At 46.5% G+C, this 10,028-nt stretch overlaps 1 long non-coding RNA gene across 1 annotated transcript in view; it reads left to right on the top strand.

Moving 5' to 3' along the window:
* Positions 1-244: 244 nt before the first annotated feature.
* The window catches only part of LOC130360716 (uncharacterized), a 31,296-nt gene continuing 21,512 nt past the window's right edge, over positions 245-10,028 (top strand). Inside the window, exon 1 of the long non-coding RNA XR_008890773.1 lies at positions 245-291. This is a non-coding gene — a long non-coding RNA (uncharacterized LOC130360716). The remainder of the gene's footprint in view (positions 292-10,028) is intronic.

Here is a 10,028-nt window from a genome sequence, read left to right as displayed (position 1 = left end):
TTGGGGCTTTAGAACCAATAGAGTTCTGGTCTCAACATACAATGGTCGTCCTGGAACCAATTAATATTGTAACTTGGGGGACCACTGTATTTATACAAACACTATATTCGTTTTGACTTCTTGAACAAAGTGAACAATGTTTTAAAAACATGAAGGTCACTGCTACACAGGTACTGTCTGCATGCCAGACCCTAGCCAAGGGGCATGGACCCACATGACATGAACCGCAGACGACAGTTAAACCCTCAGCTCCAGGTATGCAGCCAGATCGGAGGCAGACAAGGGAAACAGGTGTGTCAAGTTCGGGAGAGTTCTCAAAGAGAAAGGCTACTCATCACATTTCAGCCAGAGGGATGCCGCTTTCTCTTAACAACTTGTCACACAAGATACGGCGAGCTGTCAATTGGGTTGATTTGTTTCACCTTCTGTCTCTTGAGTGAAATGCATTCCCTTTGAAGTTGAACCTCACTTTTCTAAATGTCAAAAAAGGGAAAACAGTGAACAATGGCCGTACTATAAACATAAAGATGTCAATATGGATTGAAGCAATATCCATTGCTTTGTGTTTCCTGCAATGTATATATATATATATATGCCTCCTTTTTGAATGTAAAAAAAATGAGCTCAAAAGGGGACACTTTAATGTTTCTAGACTTTCAGCGTCCTATTTCAGGGTCTGTTGTTTCTCATATCAGTCAGCCTGCTATTATAAGAAATAATATTTTTATGTTGATGCATTTGTATGGCTGTAAGCTTATATAGATTGTATGGATACAAATGGCCACCAAGTTCAACCTAGGAATAAGATGTGGATGAAGGAGACGCACTCAGGCAAGCACTCATCTTGTACGCCAGAGAAAAAATAGAGCTACAAAACTCCAAAGATTTTTTAAAAAATGACAAAATTTTATTTCAACATATTAAAATAGAAAAATGAGGTATGGACAAACAATAACACACCAATATACAACTCGATGCAATATCAGACAGAAAAATGTAGTGCCCAATGCTAAAGTATATGAACAATAGTGCATAGGATTACATGCAGGACCAGTTAAAGGTAAATACGCACCATTTCCATATACTGGCAGTAAAAGAGCCCATTTATAATATGCTAGTCATAACTGATCTCCTATTAGGCCACTGACTGGTCTGCGAACCCGCTGGTTCCCTCCCACAAGTGTGGGCTCCTATCAGCACTCACCCATTGTGATGTCTGTATTGACACCGAACCCCTACAGCCACTGGTTCGTATCTTCCTCACTCATCTTGTAGATCTCCCCTCTATCTGACCACATTCTCTGTTGTTAGAGCATATTTAGGGATGCCCTAATAAGTGCTTTTGGACTACACTAATCAGATATAATATTAAAGGGGTACTCCACTGGAACATTTTGTCACGGTCACGCCCCTCGTGACATCACGCTACATCCCCTCAATGCAAGTCTATGGGAGGGGGTGTGGCAGCTGCCATGCCCCCTCCCATAGACATGCATTGAGGGGGCGTAGCCGTGAAGTCATGACCCCTGCATCCCGCACCCAGCGTTCGGAACAAAATGTTCCGAACGCTTGGGCAGTGGAGTACCCCTTTAAGACCACTGACAAATGACGTGAATAACATTGGTGACAATAGTACATGTCTAGGGGCGGAGTATATTTTACAGCTAGTTGAGACAGTTTGTGAAATGCTGGAAGCAGAAAAATGAGCATAAGGATCTGAGACATTTTGATAAGCACCAAATTGTGATGACTGTATGACTACATCAGACCAAATCCAAAATGGCAGATCTTGTCGGGTGTTCTCAGTGTCCAGTGATAAATACGTAGCAAAAGTACCCTCCAAAGAAGTTCAACCAATGAAAAGAAGACACCAGGAGCAAGTGAGGGCTAGTCCGTCTGGTCCAATGATGGATAGTTGTGATAACATACAGTAAGGCATCACAAGTCGGTTAGTATAGGGCAGAGTCTCTGCAGGCAGCATACTGCCCCTTAATGTTACGGCTAATTGGTGCATTGGGGCATGTTCCCAAGGTAATTGAACAAGCTGAAAATTCAGCCTCAAAATATGCTGATGATGCCTATTTTGATGCTTATTTGAAGCTGACTACATGCTGTTTGACGTTGTTGCTGATCAGCATGAAAATTAGCAGCAGTGTAATAACACATAAATAATAACAAGTACATTTACCTCAACATTTGAGACTGAATCTGTGCAGGCAAGGTCAGAAAATGAAAGGGGTTATCCAGGAATTGAAAAACAGAGCTAATTTCTTTCAAAAAGCACTCCCTGTCTGTTTCCAGGTTGGGTGTGGTTCTGCAGCTTGTAGCCAAGTTGTAATACCACACACAACCTTGGGATAGACGTGGAGCTGCTTTTGAAAGAAATTAGCTGTGTTTTTCTATCCCTCGATAACCCCTTTAATTGTCCTTTATATCAGCATTTTAGTATTTTGATATTGTTTTTTAGTTTAATACATTTGTAACACGCTAATTTTCATTAGAAACATTGGAAAAACACTGGAGAAAAAAACTCCAAGAGCATGCAGCATTTTGGAGAAAAAAAAGCAAAAAACACAAATATCACACTAAAACAAGTTAACACTAAATATTTAAACATCTAGCTACACAAATAAATGTTAAAAAAGACATTAAAAAGTGGCTTTTTTTATATATTAAAAAAACACCATCCCGTGTCATGCTTGTTGTATGCTCTTTCTTTTTTGTCTAGTTGTGCTAAAACAAATTCTACATTTTTTATTGAAAAAGGGGAAAAGTAAAAAAAAATTAAACATATCCACAACCCCATTTTGTTTACATTCCAAAATATTGCTAAATGTGTCTTCTACGCCACATTCTGGCCAAAAAAAGTGCCATAAACTAATGGATCATGGTATTTGAAATATTCACAAATTTGAGTGTTGTTTATCTTGATTCATAATTCTTAAACAACAAAAAGTGAATCTTACTAAATGTTCTCTTTGTACATTGTGGCCTCTGGGGTTTATCAGAGCACAAGTTTAGAGATAATAATTTTTATGAATGACTTGTTTATTTAATTGGAAGAGCGAGAAGACTTACATCTTCTGCTTGTTTATACGGTTGGTCCAAGTTTTTCCACTTTTCAGTTTTCACAAGTAAAATGTTCATATCTTTTTATTGGTGTTTGTGTAGAGCAGAATTTAATGTCATAAAAGGCATACAGTAACTTTGGAAGCTTTTATTTATTTATTTTTATTTATTTTATTTTTTTGGGGAGTTTAGCTTTTTCCTCCTTACCTTCTAATAGCCATAACACTTTAAAATTTTCACCTACAAACACATGTGAGGGTTCGTTTTGTGTGCCACCAATTGTACTTGGTAAGGACATCACTCATTTAACCATAAAAATGGTGAAATGAAAAACAAATAATTTTTGGGGAGAAATTGAAAAAACAGGAATTCGGCAACTTTCTGGGGCTTCAGTTTCTACGGACTGCACTTCTCGGTAAAAATGAAATGTTCTCTTTATTCTGTAGGCCAATACAATTACAATGTTAGCCAACTTGTATAGGTTTTGTTTTACATTTCTACTTTAAAAAAATTATAACTTATTGTACAAAAATTAGTATGCTTAAAATTGTCCTCTTCTGACCTCTATAACTTTTTTATTTTTCCCATATATTCGGGGATGTGTGAGGGCTCATTTTTTGCGCTATAGTTTTTATCGGTACCATTTTTGTTTTGATGGGACTTTTTGATCACTTTGTATAAATTTTTTTATAGTTTATAAAGTGTCCACAAATACGCAATTCTGGACTTTGGTATTATTTTTACATATATGCCTTGACCCTGTGATTTAATTAACATAATATTTTGATAGATCCGACATTTACGCACGCAGCAATACAACATATGTTTATGTTTATTTACATTATTTTACTTAAAAAATGGGAAAAGGGGGTCATTCAAACTTTTTTTAGGGAAGGGATTAATTCACATTTATTCACAATTTTTATTAAATTTTTTTCACAATTTTTTTGTCCCCCATAGGGGACTATTAGATGCAATTGTTACGCCGAGCGCTCCGGGTTCCCGCTCCTCCCCGGAGCACTCGCTACACTCTCGCTCCCGCAGCGCCCCGGTCAGATCCACTGACCGGGTGCGCTGCGATACCGCCTCCAGCCGGGATGCGATTCGCGATGCGGGTGGCGCCCGCTCGCGATGCGCACCCCGGCTCCCGTACCTGACTCGCTCTCCGTCGGTCCTGTCCCGGCGCGCGCGGCCCCGCTCCCTAGGGCGCGCGCGCACCGGGTCTCTGCGATTTAAAGGGCCACTGCGCCGCTGATTGGCGCAGTGGTTCTAATCAGTGTGTTCACCTGTGCACTCCCTATGTATACCTCACTTCCCCTGCACTCCCTCGCCGGATCTTGTTGCCATTGTGCCAGTGAAAGCGTTCCCTTGTGTGTTCCTAGCCTGTGTTCCAGACCTCCTGCCGTTGCCCCTGACTACGATCCTTGCTGCCTGCCCCGACCTTCTGCTACGTCCGACCTTGCTTCTGTCTACTCCCTTGTACCGCGCCTATCTTCAGCAGTCAGAGAGGTTGAGCCGTTGCTAGTGGATACGACCTGGTCACTACCGCCGCAGCAAGACCATCCCGCTTTGCGGCGGGCTCTGGTGAATACCAGTAGTGACTTAGAACCGGTCCACTAGCACGGTCCACGCCAATCCATCTCTGGCACAGAGGATCCACCTCCTGCCAGCCGGCATCGTGACAGTAGATCCGGCCATGGATCCCGCTGAAGTTCCTCTGCCAGTTGTCGCCGACCTCACCACGGTGGTCGCCCAGCAGTCACAACAGATAGCGCAACAAGGCCACCAGCTGTCTCAACTGACCGTGATGCTACAGCAGCTACTACCACAGCTTCAGCAATCATCTCCTCCGCCAGCTCCTGCACCTCCTCCGCAGCGAGTGGCCGCCTCAGGCCTACGACTATCCTTGCCGGATAAATTTGATGGGGACTCTAAGTTTTGCCGTGGCTTTCTTTCGCAATGTTCCCTGCACTTGGAGATGATGTCGGACCAGTTTCCTACTGAAAGGTCTAAGGTGGCTTTCGTAGTCAGCCTTCTGTCTGGAAAAGCTCTGTCATGGGCCACACCGCTCTGGGACCGCAATGACCCCGTCACTGCCTCTGTACACTCCTTCTTCTCGGAAATTCGAAGTGTCTTTGAGGAACCTGCCCGAGCCTCTTCTGCCCTGCTGAACCTGGTCCAGGGTAATTCTTCCGTTGGCGAGTACGCCGTGCAATTCCGTACTCTTGCTTCAGAACTTTCCTGGAATAATGAGGCCCTCTGCGCGACCTTTAAAAAAGGCCTATCCAGCAACATTAAAGATGTTCTGGCCGCACGAGAAATTCCTGCTAACCTACATGAACTCATTCATCTAGCCACTCGCATTGACATGCGTTTTTCCGAAAGGCGTCAGGAGCTCCGCCAGGATATGGACTTTGTTCGCACGAGGCGTTTTTTCTCCCCGGCTCCTCTCTCCTCTGGTCCTCTGCAATCCGTTCCTGTGCCTTCCGCCGTGGAGGCTATGCAAGTTGACCGGTCTCGCCTGACACCTCAAGAGAGGACACGACGCCGCATGGAGAATCTCTGCCTGTACTGTGCCGGTACCGAACACTTCCTGAAGGATTGTCCTATCCGTCCTCCCCGCCTGGAAAGACGTACGCTGACTCCGCACAAAGGTGAAACAGTCCTTGATGTCAACTCTGCTTCTCCACGTCTTACTGTGCCTGTGCGGATATCTGCCTCTACCTTCTCCTTCTCCACTAAGGCCTTCTTGGACTCCGGATCTGCAGGAAACTTTATTTTGGCCTCTCTCATCAACAGGTTCAACATCCCAGTGACCAGTCTCGCCAGACCTCTCTACATCAATTGCGTTAACAATGAAAGATTGGACTGTGCCATGCGTTACCGCACGGAACCCCTCCTAATGTGCATCGGACCTCACCACGAAAAAATTGAGTTTTTGGTCCTCTCCAATTGCACTTCCGAAATTCTCCTTGGACTACCCTGGCTTCAACACCATTCCCCAACCCTGGATTGGTCCACAGGGGAGATCAAGAGTTGGGGTCCCTCTTGTTTCAAGGACTGCCTTAAACCGGTTACCAGTACTCCTTGCCGTGACCCTGTGGTTCCCCCTGTAACCGGTCTCCCTAAGGCCTATATGGACTTTGCGGATGTTTTTTGCAAAAAACAAGCTGAGACTCTACCTCCTCACAGGCCTTATGACTGTCCTATTGACCTCCTCCCGGGCACTACTCCACCCCGGGGCAGAATTTATCCTCTCTCTGCCCCAGAGACTCTTGCTATGTCTGAGTACATCCAGGAAAATTTAAAAAAGGGCTTTATCCGCAAATCCTCCTCTCCTGCCGGAGCCGGATTTTTCTTTGTGTCCAAAAAAGATGGCTCCCTATGTCCTTGCATTGACTACCGCGGTCTTAATAAAATCACGGTAAAGAACCGCTACCCTCTACCTCTCATCTCTGAACTCTTTGATCGCCTCCAAGGTGCCCACATCTTTACCAAACTGGACTTAAGAGGTGCTTATAATCTCATCCGCATCAGAGAGGGGGATGAATGGAAAACGGCATTTAACACTAGAGATGGACACTTTGAGTATCTGGTCATGCCCTTTGGCCTGTGCAACGCCCCTGCCGTCTTCCAAGACTTTGTTAATGAAATTTTTCGTGATCTCTTATATTCCTGTGTTGTTGTGTATCTGGACGATATCCTGATTTTTTCTGCCAACCTAGAAGAACACCGCCAGCATGTCCGCATGGTTCTTCAGAGACTTCGTGACAATCAACTTTATGCCAAAATGGAGAAATGTCTGTTTGAATGTCAATCTCTTCCTTTCCTAGGATACTTGGTCTCTGGCCAGGGACTACAAATGGATCCAGACAAACTCTCTGCCGTCTTAGATTGGCCACGCCCCTCCGGACTCCGTGCTATCCAACGTTTTTTGGGGTTCGCCAATTATTACAGACAATTTATTCCACATTTTTCCACCATTGTGGCTCCTATCGTGGCTTTAACCAAAAAGAATGCCAATCCTAAGTCATGGCCTCCTCAAGCGGAAGACGCCTTTAAACAGCTCAAGTCTGCCTTTTCTTCAGCTCCCGTGCTCTCCAGACCTGACCCATCTAAACCCTTCCTATTGGAGGTAGATGCCTCCTCAGTAGGAGCTGGAGCGGTCCTTCTACAAAAAAATTCTTCCGGGCATGCTGTTACTTGTGGTTTTTTTTCTAAGACCTTCTCTCCGGCGGAGAGGAACTACTCCATCGGGGATCGAGAGCTACTAGCCATTAAATTAGCACTTGAGGAATGGAGGCATCTGCTGGAGGGATCAAGATTTCCAGTTATTATTTACACCGATCACAAGAACCTCTCCTATCTCCAGTCTGCCCAACGGCTGAATCCTCGCCAGGCCAGGTGGTCTCTGTTCTTTGCCCGATTTAATTTTGAAATTCACTTTCGGCCTGCCGATAAGAACATTAGGGCCGATGCTCTCTCTCGTTCCTCGGATGCCTCGGAAGTAGAGCTCTCTCCGCAACACATCATTCCTCCTGACTGCCTGATCTCCACTTCTCCAGCCTCCATCAGGCAAACTCCTCCAGGGAAGACCTTCGTCTCCCCACGCCAACGCCTCGGAATCCTCAAATGGGGTCACTCCTCCCATCTCGCAGGTCATGCGGGCATCAAGAAATCCGTGCAACTCATCTCTCGTTTCTATTGGTGGCCGACTCTGGAGACGGATGTTGTGGATTTTGTGCGAGCCTGCACTGTCTGTGCCCGGGATAAGACTCCTCGCCAGAAGCCCGCTGGTCTTCTTCATCCTCTGCCTGTTCCCGAACAGCCTTGGTCTCTGATTGGTATGGACTTTATTACAGACTTACCCTCATCCCGTGGCAACACTGTTGTTTGGGTGGTCGTTGATCGATTCTCCAAGATGGCACATTTCATCCCTCTTCCTGGTCTTCCTTCTGCGCCTCAGTTGGCAAAACAATTTTTTGTACACATTTTTCGTCTTCACGGGTTGCCCACGCAGATCGTCTCGGATAGAGGCGTCCAATTCGTGTCTAAATTCTGGAGGGCTCTCTGTAAACAACTCAAGATTAAATTAAACTTTTCTTCTGCTTATCATCCTCAATCCAATGGGCAAGTAGAAAGAATTAACCAGGTCCTGGGTGATTATTTACGGCATTTTGTTTCCTCCCGCCAGGATGACTGGGCAGATCTTCTACCATGTGCCGAATTCTCGTATAACTTCAGAGTTTCTGAATCTTCTTCCAAATCCCCATTTTTCGTGGTGTACGGCCGTCACCCTCTTCCCCCCCTCCCTACTCCCTTGCCCTCTGGTGTACCCGCTGTGGATGAAATATCTCGTGATCTTTCCACCATATGGAAAGAGACCCAAAATTCTCTCTTACAGGCTTCATCACGCATGAAGAAGTTTGCTGATAAGAAAAGAAGAGCTCCCCCCATTTTTTCTCCCGGAGACAAGGTATGGCTCTCCGCTAAATATGTCCGCTTCCGTGTTCCCAGCTACAGATTGGGACCACGCTATCTTGGTCCTTTCAAAATTTTGTGCCAGATTAATCCTGTCTCTTATAAACTTCTTCTCCCTCCTTCTCTTCGTATTCCTAATGCCTTTCACGTTTCTCTTCTTAAACCACTCATCATCAACCGTTTCTCTCCTAAACTTATCTCTCCCACTCCTGTCTCCGGTTCTTCTGACATCTTTCCCGTAAAGGAGATACTGGCCTCCAAAAAGGTCAGAGGAAAAACCTTCTTTTTGGTTGACTGGGAGGGCTGTGGTCCTGAAGAGAGATCCTGGGAACCTGAGGACAATATCCTAGATAAAAATCTGGTCCTCAGGTTCTCAGGCTCCAAGAAGAGGGGGAGACCCAAGGGGGGGGTACTGTTACGCCGAGCGCTCCGGGTTCCCGCTCCTCCCCGGAGCGCTCGCTACACTCTCGCTCCCGCAGCGCCCCGGTCAGATCCACTGACCGGGTGCGCTGCGATACCGCCTCCAGCCGGAATGCGATTCGCGATGCGGGTGGCGCCCGCTCGCGATGCGCACCCCGGCTCCCGTACCTGACTCGCTCTCCGTCGGTCCTGTCCCGGCGCGCGCGGCCCCGCTCCCTAGGGCGCGCGCGCGCCGGGTCTCTGCGATTTAAAGGGCCACTGCGCCGCTGATTGGCGCAGTGGTTCTAATCAGTGTGTTCACCTGTGCACTCCCTATGTATACCTCACTTCCCCTGCACTCCCTCGCCGGATCTTGTTGCCATTGTGCCAGTGAAAGCGTTCCCTTGTGTGTTCCTAGCCTGTGTTCCAGACCTCCTGCCGTTGCCCCTGACTACGATCCTTGCTGCCTGCCCCGACCTTCTGCTACGTCCGACCTTGCTTCTGTCTACTCCCTTGTACCGCGCCTATCTTCAGCAGTCAGAGAGGTTGAGCCGTTGCTAGTGGATACGACCTGGTCACTACCGCCGCAGCAAGACCATCCCGCTTTGCGGCGGGCTCTGGTGAATACCAGTAGTGACTTAGAACCGGTCCACTAGCACGGTCCACGCCAATCCCTCTCTGGCACAGAGGATCCACCTCCTGCCAGCCGGCATCGTGACAGCAATCTTTAGATTGCATACACTAACAATGCTATGCCACAGCATAGCATTGATCAGTGTTATCTGTGCTTCACCGCTCTAGGCTGCCATGGCTGACTGGAGAATAGGAGCAATGATCGGATGGCGAGCAGACAGGTAAGGGCCCTCTTGCTGTCCTCTTAGCTGATTGGGACATTGCGATTTCCTAACGATGGTCCCAATGAGCTCTGCTGAGCTACCGCCATTAGATTTTCAGCATTTTAGATGTCGCAATCAAAGTGTTAATGCTGGACATCAGCCAAATCACTGATGTCTGGCATTAGCCATGGGTCCTGGCTGCTGATAGCAGCCGGGACTGAATGGATATGAAGTGATCTCAAC

This window comes from Hyla sarda, chromosome 3, assembly GCF_029499605.1.
Source record: "Hyla sarda isolate aHylSar1 chromosome 3, aHylSar1.hap1, whole genome shotgun sequence".
Taxonomy (NCBI): domain Eukaryota; kingdom Metazoa; phylum Chordata; class Amphibia; order Anura; family Hylidae; genus Hyla; species Hyla sarda.
Note: the sequence above shows the minus strand (reverse complement) of the source record. Positions and strands in the feature narration are given on the sequence as shown.